Genomic DNA, 25,552 nt, shown 5'->3' with positions numbered 1-25,552 from the left:
CACTCTCAATAGATCACTTCATCTACTTTCTGTCATACTTTAACGCAGATCCATATCAGTTTGGAGGCAGATGACTCTTTTCCAGGAAAGCATCAAAGACAGCAGTCAACTTGCATGTATCACTATTACCTCCATACACAAACAGTAGAATTTTGTTAAAAACTATACAGCAACTGTTCTGTAAGGTATTTTTTAGCTGACTGGTAGAGAGTACAAAGAAGCACATTGTAAGTACTGATTGTGAGGGTTTAAAACACCTAAACAGTCCTGCACAGGGTCAAACACATGATCCAATCTGTTGTTGTATATTGTAGGCACCCCAGCTGGTAATACAACCTTCCTTTGCTAAGGACACTTTATAAAAATTTATAAAGACGTTGCTGATAACTTTGGGGTCACAGCTGGGCTTGGGATCTGACATATATAAATTTATTACTCTACATTCGGTGGTCATCCACGTTAGACATTCTATTCCAGCCATCTTATTTCTAATGACGAAAAATGACTGTTTCCCTGGTTCCCAGTGCTTCAATGCAAATTTTTTCTCCTTTTCTTCTTCCTGTCGTGTACTCGTTGCAATGTACAAGAATTTTCCTGCACGAAGCAGAAGACATGCAAGTACTCCCTCATTCCCCTTCAATTTCCCCCCGCATTTTCGCGTATTTTCCCTAAACTTGTAAGTATTTTCCTTCATTTTTCGTAACTTTATCGATTTTATGTCGCTTTTGCCCATGCGATCTCGATATCAGTCATCGCCACGTGTTCTAAAATTGGCTGTAAAGTTCTACAGTTGTAAACACCTCCTCCCATGAACCATGGACCTTACCATTGGTGGAGAGGCTTGCGTACCTCAGCGATACAGACAGCCGTACCGTATGTGCAACCACAGCGGAGGGGTACCTGTTGAGAGGCCAGACGAACGTGTTCTTCCTGAAGAGGGACAGCAGCCTTTTCAGTAGTTGCAGGGGCAACAGTCTGGATGATTGACTGATCTGGCCTTGTAACATTAACCAAAACGACCTTGCTGTGCTGGTACTGTGAACGGCTGAAAGCAAAGGGAAACTACAACAGTAATTTTTCCCGAAGGCATGCAGCTTTACTGTAGGGTTAAATGATGATGGCGTCTTCTTGGATAAAATATTCCGGAGGTAAAATAGTCCCCTATTCGGATCTCCGGGTGGGGACAACTCAGGACGACGACTACTCAGGACGACGTCGTTATCAGGAGAAAGAAAACTCGCGTTCTACGGATCGGAGCGTGGAATGCCAGATCCATTAATCGGGCAGATAGGTCAGAAAATTTAAAAAGGGAAATGAATAGGTTAAAGCTAGATATAGTGGGAATTAGTGAAGTTCGGTGGCAGTAGGAACAAGACTTCTAGTCAGGAGAATACAGTGTTATAAATACAAAATTACATAGGGATAATGCGGGAGTAGGTTTAATAATGAGTAAAAAATAGGATCACAGGTAAGCTGCTACGAACAGCATAGTACACTACTGGTCATTAAAATTGCTACACCACGAAGACGACGTGCTACAGACGCGAAATTTAATCGACAGGAAGAAGATGCTGTGATATGCAAATGATTAGCTTTTCAGAGCATTCACACAAGGCTGGCGCCGGTGGCGACACCTACAACGTGCTGTCATGAGGAAAGTTTCCAACCTATTTCTCATACACAAACAGCAGTTGACTGGCGTTGCCTGGTGAAACGTTGTTGTGCTGCCACATGTAAGGAGGCGAAATGTGTACCATCACGTTTCCGACTTTGATAAAGGTCGGATTGCAGTCTAACGCAATTGCGGTTTATGGTATTGCGACATTGGTGCTCGCGTTGGTCGAGATCCAATGACTGTAAGCAGAATATGAAATCGGTGGGTTGAGGAGGGTAATACGGAACGCCGTGCTGGATCCCAATGGCCTCGTATCACTAGCAGTCGAGATGACAGGCATCTTATCCGTATGGCTGTAACGGATCGTGCACCCACGTCTCGATCCCAGAGTCAACAGATGGGGACGTTTGCAAGACAACAACCATCTGCACGAACAGTTCGACGACGTTTGCAGCAGCATGGACTATCAGCTCGGAGACCATGGCTGCGGTTACCCTTGACGCTGTATCACAGACAGGGGCGCTTGCGATGGTGTACTCAACGACGAACCTGGGTGCATGAATGGCAAAACGTCATTTTTTCGGATGAATCCAGGTTCTGTTTACAGCATCATGATGGTCACATCCGTGTTTGGCGACATCGCGGTGAGCGCACATTGGAAGCCTGTATTCGTCATCGCCATACTGGCGTATCACCCGGCGTGATGGTATGGGGTACCATTGGTTACACGTATCGGTCACCTCTTGTTCGCATTGACGGCTCTTTGAACAGTGCACTTTACATTTCAGATGTGTTATGACCCTTCATTCGATCCCTGCGAAACCCTACATTTCAGCAGGATAATGCACGACAGCATGTAGCAGGTCCTGTACGGGCCTTTCTGGATACAGGAAATGTTCGACTGCTGCCCTGGCCAGTACATTCTCCAGATCTCTCACCAATGGAAAACTTCAGGTCAATGGTGGCCGAGTAACTGGCTCGTCACAATACGCCAGTCACTACTCTTGATGAACTGTTGTATCGTGTTGAAGCTCCATGGGCAGCTGTACCTGCTGACGCCATCCAAGCTCTGTTTCACTCAATGCCCAGGCGTATCAAGGCCGTTATTACGCCCAGAGGTGGTTGTTCAGGGTACTGATTTCTCAGGATGTATGCACCCAAACTGCGTGATAATGTAATCACATGGCAGTTATAGTATAATATATTTGTGCAATAAATACCCGTTTATCATCTGCATTTCTTCTTGGTGTAGCAATTTTAATGGCCAGTAGTGTAAAAAAAATGTAAATGTTGTGTGACTAGGGCCTCCTGTCGGGTAGACAGTTCGCCGTGTGCAAGTCTTTCGATTTTACGCCACTTCGGTGACTTGCGCGTCAATGGGGATGAAATGATGACCATTAGGACACAACACCCAGCCCCTGAGCGGAGAAAATCTCCGACCCAGCCGGAAATCGAACCTGGGCCCTTAATATTGACATTCTGTTGCACTGAACACTCAGCTACTTTTTTATTTTTATTTATAAAAACATTTATTAAGGAAACAATGTTAAACATTCATAATACATACTAAGTACATATACTAACCATGTACACATGTTATAATGAAATGATTAAGGTAGTATTACTGACAAAATTACCAGAAAGAATTAAGTTAAATACCAAGAAAAGCTTTTTTAGGACATTCAAATTTCTAACATGAAGAAATGAAATCTGCACTTTGAATTACATGTGCTCCAATCTTTACAGAAACATAAATAGCTCTTTATGAAGGATATCAGCAAGTTGGTGGAAAAATTTTTATATTAATGTACACAAGGAAATCGTCTCTGTGTGAGACAGGTTATGGGTAGAAACTGATCTTTAACCTTCTCAGCTTAGTCAGACTAGCTATGAGCATTTCACACAAATGTATGGAAGACACAAAATACAGAATATGGAAGATTTATGCCCTTCACACATAAAAACAATTTAATAATCATATTTGACAATTCTAGAAATACTTGAGAATCGCAGAAAGGAGATATTATAAAGTTGACAAGCAGTCTGAGGCGCTGCAGTCATGGACTGTGCGGCTGGTCCCGGAGGAGGTTCGAGTCCTCCCTGATGCATGGGTGTGTGTGTTTGTTCTTAGGATAATTTAGGTTAAGTAGAGTGTAAGCTTAGGGACTAATGACCTTAGCAGTTAAGTCCCATAAGATTGCCACATATAAGATTTCACATAACTTAATAATAGCTAACACTTGGTTTCAGAATCATGAAAGAAAATTGTATGCATGGAAGAGGACTGGAGACACTGCAAGATTTCATATAGATAGTATAATGGTAAGACAGAGATTTGGAAACCAGGTATTAAATTGTAAGATATTTCCAGGTGCAAATGTGGACTCTGACCACAATCTATTGGTTATGAACTGTAGATTAAAACTAAAGGAACTGCAAATGGTGGGAATTTGAGGAGATGGGAACTGGATAGAGGGAAAGAACTAGAGGTTGTAGAGAGTTTCAGAGAGAGCATTTGGGAATGACTGACAAGAATGGGAGAAAAAAGTACAGAGAAGAAGAATGGGTAGCTTTGAGAGATGAAATGGTGAAGGCAGCAGATCAAGTAGGTAAAAAGACGAGGGCTAGTAGATATCCGTGGGTAACAGAAAAGATATTGATTTTAATTGATGAAACGAGAATATATAAAAATGCAGTAAATGAAGCAGGCAAAAAGGAATACAAATGTCTCAAAAATGAGATCGACAAGAAGCTCAAAATGGCTAAGCGGGTATGGCTACAGGACAAATGTAAGGATGTAGAGATATATATCACTAGGGGGTAAGATAGATTCTGCCTACAGGAAAATTAAAGAGACCCTTGAGGAAAAGAGAACCGCTTGAGAAGAATGATTTTGTAAGTTCTGGCTCACTAACTCAATGTTAAAATAAATTCTGTATTTTATATATAATTTTAAAAAATCAGTATATTTAATTAATTAAACCGATAATAAACGTTAAATAAATACCCATTTTTTACAATAATACAACTAATTAAAATAACTAGGCCGTTTATCCAAAATACAACACGATTTGCAGCACAGTAACACGTATTAGTTAAAAAAGGAAGTTATATTTAAATATTTTCATCTGTGAATAGAAGCAAATAAATTAAAATGTGTTAGGTAACAAAAGTACATTATTTTTAAAAAATCTCACTGTGAACATAAGTATATAATTAAAATGTATTAGTCAACAAAAGTAGTTAATTAAAATGTATTAGTTAATGAATAAACAATATTTTAAAAATCATATTGTGAAATTAGGTAACTTAATTAAAAAGTATTAGTTAACAAAAGTACATTATTTCTCAAAAAATCACATTGTGAATGCAAGTAAATTAATTAAACTGGATTAGTTAGTAAGAGTAAATCGTATTAAAATTTTGAGTTTAAATTTTTTTATCTTTTTAAAATGACTCAAAAATATATATAAACATTAAGTTGACACTTTTATAATTTTTTTAAGTTTTTCATTCATTTATATACAAGCAAATGTTAATAATTAAAGATTTTCAGTAAGTAATCTATGTTGTGCATCATAAGTAAGATTCTTTTTACCATACACAATTACATAAGCAATTGTATCATTTGGAATTTTATCATTAAATGTTGCTCAAAGTTTCATATTTGAATTTTTTGTGTAGTTATAACATTCTTTCTATGTGTCATATAGGTTACATAAATTGGATAATTAGTTATAAAACTAAATGGATTAATATCAATATCTCATTTTAGTAAATTAATTCTTTTAAAATCAAGAAATGCGTCATATGCTTTTAGAAAATTATTTGGTGGATTAGTATTCCACATTTCTTGAGGAAAAACTTCATTTTTACTATTTTTTAAATATATAATCTGTAGTTTAACATGATCAAATAATGATTAATTAACTTATTGATTATTTTTACGATTTGTCTGAAATATAACAAAAACAAAATATGGCATATCAAATTCTGTAGAGTTACAGAAATAAGTTATTTCTAGTACAAAACTATTTTTACTAGATAAACAAGCAATTTCTTCTGTATGAAGTTCATAAAAAGAGATAGGAATTTTAGGATTTTTAAAATATTTTCACGATATTCAAGTTCATAATTTGATTCATATTTAACAACTGGTGCACGAATTTCCATAGATTCTATAATAATTTTACGTTCTTTTGGAAGAGTCTCTTTTATTTTAACACCAGCATCATTTTTATCAAACCAACGTAAAATGGCATCTCCAGAAAATGAACTACATGTAAAAACTACAGTTAAGTTTCCTTCTAACAAAATTTCTTTATAATCTTTAAAAAATACACTAAGCATTGACAAAGGATAAAGTACTAGATTTCTTTTAATATTTATTTTTCCTGTATTAAGAATATGTCCTTCTATGCTTATTTTGTCAGTGACACATAAAGTTAAGTGTAGTAAAAAAAAAGGATGTTAAATTCTAAATAATATATTATTTCCTTCTTTTATTGTTATAAAGTCAAATAATTTAGTTACATAATTATAAATTAAATTTTGGTTTGATTTTCCATCATATGTTGGACAATCTAAACAGTAATTTCCAATAATACTAAAATTCATGTATAATTGCACATGATTTGAATGTAGCCAACCATCACCAACATTTATTTATATTTCTGTATCTTTGTTAGAGAAATTTAAATTAGTTTTAGTTTTTTCATTGACAGGAAATGAACAAAACTGATAACTTTCAGTTTTGTTCATGATTTATTAAGGAAAAAATTTATTAAGATACTTTTAAAACAACTGTTACAGTAGCACCATTAAAGTCAATTAAATTATCATTTTCATCTGTTATAGAATCTTCTAAATCTTGAATTGTATTAAAAATAGGAACATTTACAGTGTAATTTGGTTCATAAATTATTGGTTCTCAAATTCTGCATTATGTTTAAATGAAGCAAAAATATTAGTTTCTCTATGAAAATGGTCATTATGTTTTACATGCATTCCATTAGCAAGATTAAAATTTATGTTTAGTAATTCAAAAGGAATTATTTTAGGAACATGTTTAGCTACTGCTTTGTCATAATCTTGTACAATTTGATTATCAAAACCAACTAAACTTCCAGTACTATCTGCTATATCCAAGTACAATTTTATATCACTTTCAATAACAATTCTGTTTAAATTTCTCTGGTTCAATGTGTATATTGGGTTTTTTCCAATGTATACATTTTTTAAAATTTCTTAAACTATAGTGACTAAAGGAATTTCTATAGTAATTTCTATAGTTTCTGCATTACAATGAAGTTTATTATTTTTTCTTGTAATATTTGATGAAAAAAATGGAATAAAATCAACTAATGAAACATTAGAAATATTATTACGTGTTTGAACAGTTAACCGTTTACTAAGTATAGAAGATTTATCGCTAACTTGAAATAATCTACTCAATTATTATTGAAAACTTATCAACAAATAGAAAACAATTAATAAATGAAAAATATAAATAAATGAAAAATTTATCAATAATGGAACAAAACAGATTGGGAACCTAAAGTAAGAGTCCCACAAATAATTTAAAAAAACAAACATGGTAAAATTTTTCAAAATTCTATTACATGTGCAATAATGGGACCAAGTGGTGGTGGAAAAATAACATTAATAATTGATAACTATATTTTAGCTTCAGGAAGGTTAAATTAGAAAAAATATTAAACATTTGTATATTTATTCAATTTGTTTACAACAACCAAAGTTTCAAGATTTTATTAAACAATGGTAAAAATTGAAGATAAAATTAATGAAAATATTAATAGTTTTACTGAAAATAATGCAGAAATTATTCCATTAGATGAATGTGAAAATAATTCAATTGTTGTATTTGATGATTTTATTCTAGAAAATCAAGGTATTGCAAGAGCTAATTTTACTTGAGGTAGACACAAAGATAATTTTTGCTTTTTTTTAGCACAATCTAATTCAACAATACCAAAACACTTAGTTTCAGCCATTTTAAATTTTTTTAAATATTTTTAGACAAGATGACACAAATTAAAATCATATTTATACTGAATTTGTTGCTGGTGGTTCAAAGTTCAGTAATTTTTTGGAATTGTGTAATAATTTTGGCATAATGACTTTGGATTCTTTACAAAATAGACGTCCATAAAATCAAATGATCGTATGTTTAGAAATCAAAAACAACACTTCTTTTCAACACAAACATTAAATTAAAACATTAAACATTAAATAAGACTATTAAATTTTAACTTTAACACTAACTTTAACATTATCATTAACATTAACATTAACTTTGCCCTTAACATAAATATAGATATTATCATAAACATAATTGATATTATCTCTCCATTACTACATGTTTGCAAAGTATGATGGAAAAGCTGTTAAACATGCTAAACAAAATATAAAGAAAGCTGAAGAACTAAAAGAAACATTTAAACTTTGGAAGAAACAATCAAGAACACAGAATGAAATATATAAAAAGAAGATCAACCTGTTATTGATGCTATTGAAAAAATAAAACAAGGTATTGAAGGTATAAGTGATAATGTTTTAAAGGCAATTAAAGAAAATAGGGAAATGGAAAACAAATAATTCCATATAGTCATTATATAGAAGATTATGAAGATTTATCACAAATTAAAAAATTAACAGATTGGTCTGGCGATATTCCTGGAAAATACAATTATACATTAATCAAAACAGAATTTAACGATATATTTAATAAATACAAAGAAGAAAATAAAAGTAAAAATATAAAAGAAAATGATAGTAAAAATTACAATTACAATAAAAGTAAAAATTACAAATTACAATTATACATTAATTGAAACAGTATTTAATGATATATTTAATAAATACAAAGAAGAAAATAAAAGTAAAAATATAAAAGAAAATAAAAGTAAAAATATAAAAGAAAATAAAAGTAAAAATATAAAAGAAAATAAAAGTAAAAATATAAAAGAAAATAAAAGTAAAAATTTAAATGATAATGAAAAATAAATGTTAGTGAAAGAATGTTAAAATACAGTAATCATAGGGAAGATGTTTTTGTTTAAATCCTGTTGGTATGTTCAATTATTCTGTTAATTTACCTGTCGAATTTAATGGTGATAAATTAAAAATTGGTGAAAAAACATATGAAGGTACAGAAAGATTAATTGAGAGTTTTAACTGAAAAACAAATTACTAAAGATAATTTAAATGAGAAGTTTGATGGTGTAGATTTATCAAATTATACAGATATTTTATTAAATTCAGGAGCATTATATTCCAATAATAATCCAAATAAAATAAGATCAAGTAAAGGAAAAAATTATTTATATTTAATAAAAACAAATTGTTAATGATAATTTTCCAAATTTAAGAAGACAAACTATAGATTCTTCAGATTTTTGTTCTCTTGAAAAATAAAAAAATAGTGAAGGTTTAGTACAGAAATGTACCGATAAATCAATTGACTAAGTTTGATTACGTGATGTTAGACAGTTAACTGATAGATTAACATAAACTCATGGAAAAGAACTATCTTGAGATAAAAATTATCACAATCAAAAAGTTAGTATTTGACAAACGCTAATAAATAAATGTAGTGATTTCATAATTGATAATCCAAAAGGAATTTCACATTTCGTTAGATATTTATATTATTCTCCTCATACATTTTGGAAAAGTGAAAAAAACGGAAAAGGATTAGTAAATTCTTTATTAACAAATTACAATTTGAAATGCATCTTCCAGGTTATAATTATTGTGGTCCAGGTACAAAATTAGAACAAAAATTAGCTAAAGGTGATAAAGGTGTAAATCCATTAGATGAAGCTTGTAAATAATACGATATTTCTTATAGACATAATAAAGATTTACAAAAAGACATACAGCTGATAAAGAACTTCAGTTAGCTGCAAAAGAATGAATGTATGCAAATGATGCTTCATTTGGCAAAAAATTTGCAGTAGCAGCTCTTAGAGGAATAATGTAGAGAAAAAGAAAATTATGTATGGGAATTAATGTTAATATAGATGAAAATGGTTGGGGATTATTTAAAATCTTTATACATTTTTAAACTATATAAAATTTTTTTGTACATACTTAAACTATATAAAAATCTTTATACATTTTTAACTATATAAAAAAATCATTATTAAATTTGTGATTATATAAATGAATTTTAAAATTCATTATACTTTGCTACTTAGTGGTAAAATTAAATCAAAATCAATTAAATTAAATTTAAATAAAGAAAAATTAAATGCAATTGAACAAATTTTAACTGATGTTCAAAAGAGAAGAAAAAGAAAAGGAAGTTTGTGGAAATTTCCTTATTACATTAGGAAATCAAGTTGCTAAAAAAATTTATTGATTATTTAGCCAATACGGAAGAAGGTGGAAGGTGCATTTTTAACATTATTATTAGCTTCATCACCACATTTAACAAGAATTGGTTCATTAGCTGGAGGATCTCCAGCAATTGCAAATGCAGTATTAAACAAAATGGAAAATGGTAAAGAACTAGAAGAACAAAAAAGACATAACTTAGAAGTAGAAAGAAAATTTCGTTATGGACTAAAGAAAACAAAAATATTTCCAAACGTAATTAATAGATAACCCAATACATTAAGTAATTTTGATATAGAAAAACTAACAAAACAATCAAAAATTAAACATTTTCTTGGTGTATACATGATTGATGAATTAGTAAATAAACCATTAAAAATTGAACTTGGAATAGTAAATTTAGATACATAAGATAATCCTGGTATTCATTGGATTTGTTATTATAAAAATAATGATAAAATAAATTTTTTTGAATCGTTTGGTGGAAATATACCATAACAATTAGTTACCTGTTCAAGAAAAAATGAACTTTACTACAATACAGAAGGAATACAAAACTTTGATGAAGTAATATGTGTTCGCATATGTTTATTTGTTTTAAAACCTCTATGTAAGAATTATTATTTTAATGATATTTTAGATTTAATAATTGGACATTTTTGGAAATAAGATACATTTAGCTAAACATACTGAACAAATACTTAGTACACCTACTTTCAATTAAGAAAAAAATTGTAAAATATGATTATTGTATTAAACATTTTCAATCATCAATAGATCTAAAGATAACTATTGCAATTATCAATTCCAAAATATTATTAAACATTTTTAACTATTAATAGATCCAAACATAACTAGTTCAATTAAACAATTTCAAAAAGAGTTTAATACTATTTTTAAAATGACTAAGGGTTACATTGGTTTTAAAAATAGAAGACTTGTTAATGTAAATGATCAAATAATGAAAAAGATGAAGTTAACAAATAATACTTAAAAAAGGAATATGTTACAGAACCAGAACACACAAGCATTTTAACACAATTTAATAATTACTATACCAAGAAAGAGCTAGTTACATTTTTCAAAAACCGTAGATTCCACAATTAAAATCTTTAAAGAGATAATTGATGTTAAAGAAAAAGTATATGATAAACAAATAATTAAATTTACATTTATGACAAGTGGTGAACAAAAAAAGTACAATTTTGAATATGAATTAGTACATAAAATGATTACTATTGATGGTAAAAATATGAATAGAGATTTAAACTTTGATGATTTTGATATTACAGAAAGTGTAGCTGATAAACTATATCAAATAAATAATAATAATCAATTAATAATTGCACAAAAATCAAATTTTGTAACTATGACAATGAAAGATTCTGTTAAAACTGTTCCTGTAGGTGTAGATATTATTGTATTTGGTAAAATAATTTAATTTTTTAGCTATATGATTTTTTATTTATATAAATGAATAATCATAATTGACATTTACTTCTTAAAGACGATCATATTTATTGTTTACAATGTGCAAAGTTTACCGAAACACATAATCCACATAGCGTAACAACTAAAAATGGAAGACAATGACTTGAAGGCATTTGAACAATTTGTAAATCAAAAGAGAGCAATTTCAATATAAAAATTGTAGATGATAAAGTTTTAAATGATATTAGTGAAAATATAATCAATGAAATACATAAACCAATTGGAAAAAATTTTAAATGAAGAAACGTTGTTTCTTTAAATATAGATGATTAATGGCAGCTGATCTACTTGAAAAGAATTCAGATAATTTAAAAGGAATTTCAATAATAAATAAATGTTATAAATATTTATTAACAAAAATCGATCTTTTTTCAAAATATGAATTTGTTGTTCCTCTTAAAGAAAACAAAGCTAAAAATATAGTCTATGTTTTTAAAGTTCTTCTTCTTCCATATCCGGATGCACCAATTATATCTTCCCTTCCCAGTAATTAGCAACATAGTTTGCTTTGTCATTGACGTTCAAAATATCATCTTTAGTGCATGTTATAGACGTATCTGGGCAAATCAGTAGGTGGTCCAAGTCCCGTTCTGCTCCGCATTCACACCTATTGCTATCACTGTAACCCAATTTAAATAGGTTTGATTTGCACCCAGTTACTCTAGTGTGCAGTCAGTTTAATGACCTCCAAGTTGTAAAAGGTAGTTGAAATCCTGCAGATCCCTCCTCAAGTATTTCCATTGTGGAGTGTGGCATCATTTCTTCCCAAAGAGATAGCCGCCTTGCGATGGGCTTGGTGGCGAGCTCTTCAGTAGTTTCAGTGAAACTCCTGCGGGATTTCAGCCGGACACGTTGTTTTCGATGCGTATGCATCAGGTGTCGAGGATCATTCTTTTGTTTTGATCTTTCGATCTCGGTGGCTACTTGTCTGTGAATAGTGGGTGGTGCTATGCCTATGATGGGATAAATGACGTCTGTGGGAGTTGGTTTGAGGCATCCTGTGGCAATGCGTACAGTTTCGTTTACAGCGACGTCAACGTGCTTAGTGTGAGCAGAGTTCCTCCAAACTGGCGCCGCATATTCTGCTGCTGAGATACTCAGCACCAGACCCCTGGTCCGCAAAACACGTGGTTGAGCTCCCCACGATGAACCTGTTAGCTTCCACAGTATGTTGTTCCTGGCACAGACCTTTTATTTAGTGCTGTGACAGTGCTGCTTAAAAGTAAGTGCTCTATCCAATGTTACTCCCAGGTATTTTGGGCTGTTTGTATGTTTCAGCTCATCCCCTTGCCACATGACTCGGAGTTTCCGTTTGGCTTGTTTGTTCCTAAGATGGAAGGCAGATACCTGAGATTTACTAGGGTTTGGTTTGAGATTATTGCCATCGTAATAGGTAGGAACTTCTGTTAAGGCTCCTGTGAGATTCTCTTCCACTTGTTCAAAGGTTGTCCGCAGCTCGTGGTCGTGCGGTAGCGTTCTCGCTTCCCACGCCCGGGTTCCCGGGTTCGATTCCCGGCGGGGTCAGGGATTTTCTCTGCCTCCTGATGACTGGGTGTTGTGTGATGTCCTTAGGATAGTTAGGTTTAAGTAGTTCTAAGTTCTAGGGGACTGATGACCATGGATGTTAAGTCCCATAGTGCTCAGAGCCATTTGAACCATTTTTTTGTTCAAAGGTTTTATCCTGTGTGGCCACTGCTGCATCATCAGAATATATGGACATTCGTGTCTGGTGGCTGATAAGAAGATCATTGGTATAGATGTTGAATAATATTGGAGCCAAGACACTGGCCTGTACAAGTCCATTTTTCTGTGTCCTCCATCGGCTGTTTTTAGATTGTAAGGTTACATAGTAGTGTCTGTTCTGTAGCATGCATTGCATGTACATAGAAAAATGATTTTAATAGTTAGAAAATCAAATAATTAACAAACAGATAATGGTAAACTATTTTATAACTAAGATTTTCAAGTAATAATCAAGAAATATAACATTAATCGTTATCCAACTTTTTTAGACTTAAAAGCATCTGTTCTTGAATGATTTAACATAACACTTAAAGAAAAAAATGTGGAAAATATTTGCTTTACAAGGGAATAAAGAAATGGTTGGATTTAGTTAAAAATCCAATTGATGAATACAATAATACAAAACATTGTACAATAGAAATGAAACCATTAAAAGTTAGTGTAAAATGTTTAAAAATAAGTAACATTTTAGCTAATGAAAATCCTAAATATTAGAAACATGATAAATTAAGAATTAGTAATCTAAAAATCTTTTCCAAACGGGATATACAGCTAATTGCCCAACAGAAATTATTAAATTAAAGAGGTTATTTATTCTAATCAAATTACATATAAATTAAAAATAAAAAACGAAATATTTATGAACAAGAATTGCAGAAAACAAAATATCCAGATGGATACTTAGTTGAAAAAGTTTTCAGAAAGAAATATAATGAAGTTTATGTTAAATGGTTAGGTTTTTAATAATTCAAATAACAGTTGGATGAATAAAACTAATGTAACTTTATAAAGAACTTAATTAACATTCAGTTTAACAATCAATCAGATTTTAAAATATGTGTCACCCATTTGCATCAAATTTTCAATTAGAACCTTTTGTACTTTAATTATTTCAACTTTTAATTGAATTATTTCATCTTTCATTTTAATTCTATCATCCTTTATATTATTATTTAATTGTTTAATTTATTCAATCTTTGTAGTCTTTGTATGTAATAATCATTGTGTTTTATTTGATGTTTGTAAAATTTTATATGGCTTTGTAAAAAGTTTCCAATTATATAGAAAAATTTTTTATTTAAAAAAATTTTCCTTACTTTATATCGAATTAATTTTATATAGAAATAATTTTATTAATTTAATAACTTATAATGACCATATGGTAATGTATCTATTTTATTTTCGAAAACATATCTTTTATTATCATGTGGACTTTGTGCTTTCTTGTTTATTAGAATTATTTATATTTCATGATTTTCACTTGCAATTAAATTAAATGTTCAATTTTGTTCTTTATTGCTAAAAAGCCATCTTGATAATCTTCTAAACTAATTTTGTTTCAACAACATATTTTTTAATACATTTTGATTTTTTTCTGTATTGTCATCAACTTTATAAGCATACATTTTTGGTCTTAAACCACAAAATTCTTCAATTACTTTCCATTAGATTTATCTTTCTATTTTCCAACTACTTGTTTGTTTATTTGTAGAGTATTATATGCATTATCTGTTGGAGAATCACTTGTATTAAAGTAATCAATCATTGACGTAATATCTTCATAGAAATCTTCAGTTTTAACAGATTTATCAAATGTTATTTTAGTTTTATACATATGAATTGCAGCAAAATTTCCTTTAAATATACTACTATATTTAAAGTTTGGTTTAACTACAAGTTTATATTACTATTTAAAACAAATTTTATATCTTTTCTGTTTCTAATATTTTCCAAATACAGAATTATTTATTTATTTGTATATATTTTTCAAAATTATTTATAGCTTTTGTTCACAACTCTGTGTTTAAATCTATATACTTCATTAACCAATTAGTTTGTTTAAATTTTGAAATTTTATGAATTTTTGTAAGTTGCTTTCCTGTTGATAAATATTGTTTCAGATTTGTATATTTTACTACACAATTATGTTTTTTATCTAAAGTAGTTATTAAGTTACTTTCATTTGTACCTGGAACAAGTTTTGATTAAGGAGTTAATCGTACATCTTTTTGTAAATCATGTAATTCTTTTGGATATTTCAAATCTACTTCAAATATATAACCATTTTCACAATTGTTTGAAATTACTTTTACTTTTGTACAATTAACAGTATTTCGTTCATTCCATTGAAATCCTGCATATGGTTAATATTGGTTCATAGCATAACCATATAAATTATTTGGATCTAAATATGTTATATAATTTGATAATTCTTTATTATTAAGATGTATTAAATATTAATTAGTTGATTACACATATATTTTATAAGATTGTGAAATTTCCCCTCCTACTACTTTTTCTACCATTAAAACATATCATAATCATAAAATATGTCAATTTTTTGTTCAGTTATTTTTAACATTGCATCCCAAGGTAAGCCTGGAGCTGTAAAATCCAAGAAGGATCTAGATTATATGTTTGTATACATGTTTTTCGAAAATTTTCATGAACATCACTTTACAATAGTACATCGGTTTTAAGATACAAATCATGATATCCACAAAGATTTTTTATATTAAATTTTTCCCGAACTAATTTTGATGGTTATAATTTTTATCAGTTATATTACAATCATTTAATTTTGCTGTAAATTATTTCTTTTGTTGATAATTGAGTATCAATATTGAGTAATTTTTTCCAAGTATCCATATAATCATATGAATAAACACCTTCTCTAATTACTAAATTAAATGCTTCTGGAGAAAAATTCTTTTTAATATTATATTTTATTTGACTATAAATTTGCTGATAGTTTATAAAGTGAAGAAGCGTTAAATTTAAATGTAAGAACAAATTTCATTTTTAAATTTTTCGTATATTTGCCAAACCTAATGTATTTATTTTCATTGTTTGGTATCGATCCTATTTCTTTAATATCATAACCAAGTTCTTTTACAAAAAGATGAGAATCATAAGCAGATATATTATGTAAATAAATAGGTACAAAATCATGTTGTTCTAGTTTTAAATTACAGTTATTGCACAATGGAACAATTAATGTTCCAGTAGGATGATCATGATGACTAACTTTTTTATTACTTTTAGTATAATAATATTTACACTATGTACCAAATTTAGAATTATTATGTATTTTTCTTTCTTCAGATGTAAGTGGTTTCTTTTTTTCAATTTCAGAATAAATTTTTCCAATTTCTTCAACTTCTTGTTTTACGCATTCTACAAATTTTTATGGCAATTTTGTCCTCTATAAATGACAGGATCTTTATAGAATGAGATTTTCACTCTGCAGCGGAGTGTGCGCTGATATGAAACTTCCTGGCAGATTAAAACTGTGTGCCCGACCGAGACTCGAACTCGGGACCTTTGCCTTTCGCGGGCAAGTGCTCTACCAACTGAGCTACCGAAGCACGACTCACGTCCGGTACTCACGGCTTTACTTCTGCCAGTACCTCGTCTCCTACCTTCCAAACTTTACAGAAGCTCTCCTGCGAACCTTGCAGAACTAGCACTCCTGAAAGAAAGGATATTGCGGAGACATGGCTTAGCCACAGCCTGGGGGATGTTTCCAGAATGAGATTTTCACTCTGCAGCGGAGTGTGCGCTGATATGAAACTTCCTGGCAGATTAAAACTGTGTGCCCGACCGAGACTCGAACTCGGGACCTTTGCCTTTCGCGGGCAAGTGCTCTACCAACTGAGCTACCGAAGCACGACTCACGTCCGGTACTCACGGCTTTACTTCTGCCAGTACCTCGTCTCCTACCTTCCAAACTTTACAGAAGCTCTCCTGCGAACCTTGCAGAACTAGCACTCCTGAAAGAAAGGATATTGCGGAGACATGGCTTAGCCACAGCCTGAGGGATGTTTCCAGAATGAGATTTTCACTCTGCAGCGGAGTGTGCGCTGATATGAAACTTCCTGGCAGATTAAAACTGTGTGGCCGACCGAGACTCGAACTCGGGACCTTTGCCTTTCGCGGGCAAGTGCTCTACCAACTGAGCTACCGAAGCACGACTCACGTCCGGTACTCACGGCTTTACTTCTGCCAGTACCTCGTCTCCTACCTTCCAAACTTTACAGAAGCTCTCCTGCGAACCTTGCAGAACTAGCACTCCTGAAAGAAAGGATATTGCGGAGACATGGCTTAGCCACAGCCTGGGGGCACACAGTTTTAATCTGCCAGGAAGTTTCATATCAGCGCACACTCCACTGCAGAGTGAAAATCTCATTCTGGAAACATCCCCCAGGCTGTGGCTAAGCCATGTCTCCGCAATATCCTTTCTTTCAGGAGTGCTAGTTCTGCAAGGTTCGCAGGAGAGCTTCTGTAAAGTTTGGAAGGTAGGAGACGAGGTACTGGCAGAAGTAAAGCCGTGAGTACCGGACGTGAGTCGTGCTTCGGTAGCTCAGTTGGTAGAGCACTTGCCCGCGAAAGGCAAAGGTCCCGAGTTCGAGTCTCGGTCGGGCACACAGTTTTAATCTGCCAGGAAGTTTCATATCAGCGCACACTCCGCTGCAGAGTGAAAATCTCATTCTGGAAACATCCCCCAGGCTGTGGCTAAGCCATGTCTCCGCAATATCCTTTCTTTCAGGAGTGCTAGTTCTCAAGGTTCGCAGGAGAGCTTCTGTAAAGTTTGGAAGGTAGGAGACGAGGTACTGGCAGAAGTAAAGCCGTGAGTACCGGACGTGAGTCGTGCTTCGGTAGCTCAGTTGGTAGAGCACTTGCCCGCGAAAGGCAAAGGTCCCGAGTTCGAGTCTCGGTCGGGCACACAGTTTTAATCTGCCAGGAAGTTTCATATCAGCGCACACTCCGCTGCAGAGTGAAAATCTCATTCTGGAAACATCCCCCAGGCTGTGGCTAAGCCATGTCTCCGCAATATCCTTTCTTTCAGGAGTGCTAGTTCTGCAAGGTTCGCAGGAGAGCTTCTGTAAAGTTTGGAAGGTAGGAGACGAGGTACTGGCAGAAGTAAAGCCGTGAGTACCGGACGTGAGTCGTGCTTCGGTAGCTCAGTTGGTAGAGCACTTGCCCGCGAAAGGCAAAGGTCCCGAGTTCGAGTCTCGGTCGGGCACACAGTTTTAATCTGCCAGGAAGTTTCAAGATCTTTATACATTTCTTTTATATATTAATATAATAACAAAATCCACTTGGTTCATGTTTTTGATGTTTTATTTTAAATGGGTTTTCTGGAGTTAGTTCACAATTATCCATTTTTAAAAGTAAACTTTCAAAATCAGAATAGATAACAAATGGAACCTTTTGGGTATATTGATAATTTATACAATATAAATATTCTCATTTGTTTGGCATTTCAGCTTTTCATGGTTTTTTAGTTAAACAATTTGGTGTATGATTACTTAATACTTCTTTACTAGTAAAATGTAGTAAACATAAATTGCAAATAAATTTTACCTTTTCATGTTTAGTGATTTGACTTGATACAAGTCTCAATCAATTTATTATACAACAATAGTGTGAATTATTATCTTTCTTGATATGAAGTAGATTTACATGTTTTTCTTTTTTAAATTTTGTAATTTTTAATGGATACACATGATATTATTTGTCATCAGTAGCAAATGAATAAAAATTTGTAGATACATTGATTATACTTTCTATTTTTGGAATATGATCAACGAATACAGGAAATTTAATATTTTCAAGTGTTTTTATCAAGATCAAGAACAACATTTTCCTATTTTGTGTTTCTATCAGCTTTTATATCTACAGGAAACAAAGCTGCTTTTACAGATCGTAAATAATATTTCTCATCAATTTTTTCACATTAATGCATGCTTTTTTATTTATAAATTTGTCTGGCAGATCAATATCAGATGATGCTTTTAGTGGAATGTATTTATTAATTGCTAGTTTTCAACCAATAATTGTAATTAATTACCACCCAGATCATTGTGCTTCAAAATTAGATATTTTTTATAAAATATCTCTTTCACCTTCTTTAAATGTTTTACTTAAATCTTTTTCTGCCAAAATAGTATATTTTCGTGTTTGTTGTCTAAATTCTTGAACTTTTTCATTTACTTCATTTGTTTGTAGTTTACATTCGGTAATACGATTTATTTTTAAACGATCATGTAGTTTCAAATAATGTTTAACAAGTTTATAAATTTTAGTTTTTATTGGAGTTAAATATGATTAGCGACAAGTATAAATATACTATTTTCTAAATTTATAGTTTGTAATCTATTTTCAGATGCTTCTTCAACTAAGTAATCTTTAATTGTTTTTCTATGTATTGGTTTCCATTTTACAATTATATTTGTAGAAAATGGAAATATTCTTTTAATGGTTTATCTTCTTTAGTTAGAAAAACATTAATAATATTGTAATTTGGCAACTTTTCCAAAACGTTTTACTTGCTTCAGATTTATTATTATTTTTAATAAATTTTAACAATATCTGTAAAATTTTTATTTAATTCAGTTACATAATTTTTATAATTATCACTTAATTCAGATGTATTATTTTAAACAATATTTTTATGAGTTCCATTTACTACATGAGTATTATTTTTATGATTTTCACTTACTTCAGGTGTATTATTTTTAACAATATTTGGATGGTTTCTAATGATAATTGAACTATTAATTATAATAAATCAATTTAAATTAGCTTATGTAAATTTGAATATCCTTGTATATTATGTATTTTTATAAATTCACGAAGTTTAGCACAGGTAGTTGATGTAGTTGATTAGCAAAGTATGCTTCCATTTTGCTGTTTTCTTTATTAGAAAAAAAATTCGTTAGATTTGTAAAAAATATTTGTTAATAAAATGATATTTATTTTATAGGTGGATAGGTTTATTATTTAATATATAATCAATCGAAAAGAGAATTAGATTATTATTTACGTTAACAAATAATTTTTAAACATTGGTTAATCATAGTTAAAAATAACAAGAAGTAGTTTTTAAAATAATTCGTTTTCTATCTAATTTAACAATCAATTAGTTCTTAAAATAATTTATTTTAGTGATTTATTTAATTAGTAAAAAATAATTATAATTATTTATTAGGTAATTAACCATAAAGTTCAAGATGCTTCTTTTTCTGTAGCTTTCTTACTCTTAATATATTGTAAAGTACATTACTTACATTTATTGTTATGTTTATCTTTATGTGAAGGATTTATGTAAAATGAATTTAATTCTTCATTTCGTGACTATTTTTGCATTTTTTAGATGTAGATGGTTTTTCACTTATAACTTCTTCATTATTCATTATAGATGTTGATTTTTCTTCATTATCCATTTTAATAATATTTTTGTTTGTTCTACACTTGGATTTCGTCGTGTATGTTCTTTGAAATAACATTTAGCAACAGTTTTTCCACATACACAAGGAATTAGACTTTTATTCTAAGTTTGTACATGATATTTATCTATGCATTGCCTACATATAGTTCTATAAACATCTTTTGTATATTTTTGTAAAGTAAAATTATCAGTTGATTTATCTGTATTACAATATGTACAAAATTTAGTTTCCAAAGAACAATCTTGTTGAACTTGCTCCATTTATATATTAAAAAATTCTAGTAGATTTGTGAAAAAGTAAATTTTTGAAATTTTTATAATTTTTATTTTTAATTTAATATTACTCATATAAATTATTTTAAAAATAATAATCTTCAGAATCATCATCAGATCTGTAATACTGATTTCTAAACTGTTGGATTCTATCAACAGAGGATCTAAAGATCTTGTAGTTATTGGGAGGGAATCAACTGTAGCTAATATATCTTCTAATGTTGGTTCTTTATTTTTAATAATCCTTCTATGAAGTGTACAATTTTCTTTATACTTTAACCATTTATCAATACATTCTTTATGAAAAATGTGATTGCAATTTGCTTAACAAATTGATTATTATTTTCATCGCTTAAACAAATAGGACAATCAATAGCTTTTTCACATAGCTCAATTATTTCATAAATATCTTTCTCCTTAGATTGTATTTCCCTTTTGTTCACTATTTATAAGAAATAATTTTTATTGTAAAAAAATAATAATTTTTCAATGAATCATTTAGCTATAACTTCAAAATAATAATTTTTTAAAAATATGTTTTACATAAACTACAAATTTATTTTTGTAAAACTAATAAAAGTTTTTTCCATATAAATGGCAACTAATTTAAAAAGAAGCTAAATAATTTAAGTATTTCTAAAGAAATTAGAAATGTAAATGAGCTAGAGATAAATCTTTTGTATAATAATATGTACTGTGAATATTTAAATACTAGATTTAGAGAACAACTTTGCCTAAAACTTAATGGTTTTAAAGTTATTTTACCAAATAGATTTTCTAAATTAATTGATGATTTTGATTTTGATCTAATTAAAAAAGGACCAGTGAAATTGATATATAAAGGAATGAAGAAACTTAAAAATAGACATAATGAATTTCATGATATAGAAATCACAATCTGATTTTTTTAAAAATAATGTACTTTTGCTAACTAATAAATTTTATTTATTTACTTACATTCACAATGTGATTGTTTTAAAAATAGTTTACTTTTATTAACTAATACATTTTAATTTATTTACTTATGCTCACAGTTTAAAATTTTTAAAAAAACTTACTTTTTTTAACTAATAGATGTTATTTTGCTACAAATCATATTGTATTTTTGATAAATCACTTGGTTATGAAACTAGTTGTATTATTGTAAAAATAGGCATTTAGTTAACATTTTTGAATCGGTTTAGTTAATTAAATATACTGAAATTTTTAATAATTTTTAAAAATGAGTTGTTTTATACATAAAATACAGAATTTATTTTAACATTGAGCTAGTGAGCCAGAACCTACAAGATTATCCTACTCACTTGTATGAATATCAAGAGCTCTAATGGAAAACCAATTCTAAGGAAAGAAGGGAAGGCAGAAAGGTGGAAGAACACTGTCCTGCATTGCCATTTAATGAAAAAATTCGAGCTTATAGAGTATCAGAGCAGACATGCGATTGGATTCGAGACTTCCTTGCAGGTAGAACTTATCACATTGCTCTTAACAGAACTAAATCAACAGATCTGAAGGTAATATCTGGAGTGTGATGGGACCGTTGCTGTTTACAATATATATATATAAATGATCTAATAGGAAGAGGTGTGTACAATGAGTTTGTATACTATTTTAGCAGAAATATGGTTACAATGTACCAAATGGAACTGTGTATCAATTCTTGTACGTTCCCTGTACGAAGATGTGTATCTGTAGAACCTGCAAAGACCGTCAAGGGAGAGTTCACAGATGGAATTATTATGGGGACAATGCCACCAATTGGCTTGGACGCCTTTCAGGCCGAGTTTCAGGCCTACATACGACTGTTGTTTTCCAAGTTTTGTGCTGCTACTGTGTAATAAGTGAATAAAACTCGGTGTTTGTGTGCAAAAAGATGTTTTTCCAATTCGCTCCAGCCCTACCTGACAACCTACTAAAAGAATATATAGGTTCCTCATACCGGGAGTCAAAGCGCCTCTCCCGCTGCCACCTTCGTCGCCGCCGCCGCAGGGGTAAGTACCGCTCCCTGGATGTTTAAGTATCGCACCGGAGCACTGAATGAGTTTCAGGCACGAAACGCTCATTGAGACAGCCGCAGGTAATCTGTTATCGACTGTGCGATAAGCAGAGCAATGCAGTTCACACAACTAGAAGGAAGATATAATTTATTGTTTTTTCATTTTACAACCAGGACAGTGAAATTTAATTGGTGAATGGCCATCGATCTGGCATCGAGTGTTCACATCAAACTGAAAAAGAAGTTCGCCATTCTGCAACACCTGAGGCAGTGACTTAAATCTGTGTGAAATGCCACATAGCCGAGGTATAAGCTGTGTAGGTTACGGGTAATAGTCCAATGCAGTTAAACTGGTACGTCTTTCAGTAAGTTTCCGATAAATGTCCATAAGCACTTTAGAAATGTTTCGTGATTTTAGCCACTCGAATATGGAATAGGCGATTGTACAGTCGCTCTTCATCGTCTTGGGACCCGTAATCCTCCATCTGAATCACAGTAACAAATTCAGGAATGTCTAGGCTAAGTCGTCATCTTCTTGAATACAGCAAAGCTATGCACTCACTAGAGATGTAATGGTCGTGGCTGGCCGGAGTGGCCGAGCGGTTCTAGGCGCTTCAGTCTGGAACTGCGCGACCGCTACGGTCGCAGGTTCGAATCCTGCATCAGGCATGGATGTGTGTGATGTCCTTAGGTTAGTTAGGTTTGAGTAGTTCTAAGTTCTAGGGGACTGATGACCTCAGCAGTTAAGTCCCATAGTGCTCAGAGCCATTTGAACCATTTTTTTGTAATGGTCGTCGCATCAGCGGACCTGACTTGTACTGCCCTCGCTTAAGTTATCCACGAGCACAGTCGCTCCAGAACTTATCATCACCTTGTCCCTTCTGGTGATGAACTGACCACAAAGGCCAAAGTGCCCGTCATTTACATACTGCACAGAAAGTATCTAAACAGCGACCGATGAGAAGCTCACACAGTCGTGAGAGAACCGGCAAGTGGGTAAGATGTCGAGGCATGTAGCAGCAGCACATGAGGTGAAGAGGCCACTATGATGTGGTAATTATGTTGTCTAACATTAGCTACAATTTAAACATCACATACTGTAAACCTATCAGTGTTAGTAAGATTTGTGACCGAGAGTTCTATCCGATGATAGTACTGTAAAATCCGCAATTTTGTAACGTTTAATTGATATTATCCGCTGATGAATGGTATCGACTATGCAATACGTCAATGCAAATTTCCGCACTGCTCCACGGCAATTTTCATTCGCCATCAGTAACGCTGGGGGATCATACAGTTGCACTAGGAGACTTCCCTGGAACAATTCAAACATTAAACAGCAGCGAGCGTGTACATCTGCAGGAACAGACGTTTAAAATCTAAAGTACACAAGCCACAGTATAATGTATGCTATAGATTATCGACTAAGGTGGCAATCGTACGAAACAGTAGCTCAGTTGTATGATTCATGTGGCGCCGGAATGGAGGTGGAAACGTGTGAGCCAAGTGTGCCCGATACAGGCACGGAACTGCGTTCGTATTTAACTCAGTTCCTAAACCCAGCAATACCTAAGTGCACGGTTCCCTATAAAATGCCCTGGATGCCAATGAGAGCGTCTGTTCGTTGTCATGGTGGACTGGATGAGACACCCTCTTGCAAAATTTGGAAGTTTGTGGTAAGGTCTTATGGGACCAAACTGCTGAGGTCATTGGTCCCTAAGCTTATGCACTACTTAATCTAACTTAAACTAATTTACGCTAAGGGCAACTCACACACGCGTACCAGAGGGAGGACTGGAATCTCTGAAGGCCCGGCACACACCCTCTTTGCAAGGGTCTTGTGGTAATCGACTGGTCCTGTGATGATGCTGGAAACCGGAAGAAGGAGAATGTTTCATTATTTCCCTATAACATTCACTGATTAATTGTGGGTTCTTCGTGGTATGGGCAAACAAATTTATTTGTAACACTGTTAACAATCCTGAGGGGTCCGCTTCGAGCACGTACGAGGGTTGGGACTTTAATGGTGGCAACTATTTATTTACAGCTCGTACAAAATAGATACGCGTTTCAAAGTTTTCCTGACCTTCAGAGTAGTCACAAGCACTGTGTACAACCCGTTGCCAACGATGTGGAAGTCGTAGGATACACTTAGCAGTGCCAGTTGTGTTAACAATTCGAGCGACGCGGTCTATTGCCAGACGAATTTTTATCAGTTCGGAAGCGAATGCCGTGAAGTGTTTCCTTCAGTTTACAAGTCGAGTTGAACTCACGAGGGCATAATTCAGGGGAGTACAGTTGGTGGTATAGCACTTAGCAACCCCATCAGTCGCCGGCCGCGGTGGCCATGCGGTTCTAGGCGCTTCAGTCCGGAACCGCAGGACTGCTACGGTCGCAGGTTCGAATCCTGCCTCGGGCATGGATGTGTATGATGTCCTTAGGTTAGTTAGGTTTAAGTAGTTCTAAGTTCTAGGGGACTGATGACCTCAGATGTTAAGTCCCATAGTGCTCAGAGCCAATTGAACCAATTGAACCCCATCAGTCAAACAAATCGGTAACAGCTTGCACTGTACGTGCTTGAGCATTGTCCTGCAAAATGATGGTCAGGTCCTGCAGAAAGTGTTATCACTTCTGTCTCTATGCTGTTCATTTTTGGAACACAGCCCACGACTAGCTTTATGAAAAATGACGGTAGTGCTCCAGTGGAAACATCGAGACTCATCCTTAATGCGTTCGCCTTCCTGTTTCGGGAGATACAATACGAAATTAATGCTGTTGAGGTCGACCGAACAGGAAACATGAAAATCGCACCAACACTCAAAACTTATGTATCCACATC

Source organism: Schistocerca americana, chromosome X (genome assembly GCF_021461395.2).
Source record: "Schistocerca americana isolate TAMUIC-IGC-003095 chromosome X, iqSchAmer2.1, whole genome shotgun sequence".
Classification (NCBI taxonomy): domain Eukaryota; kingdom Metazoa; phylum Arthropoda; class Insecta; order Orthoptera; family Acrididae; genus Schistocerca; species Schistocerca americana.
The sequence above is the reverse complement of the archived record's forward strand: the minus strand, read 5'-3'. Positions refer to the sequence as shown.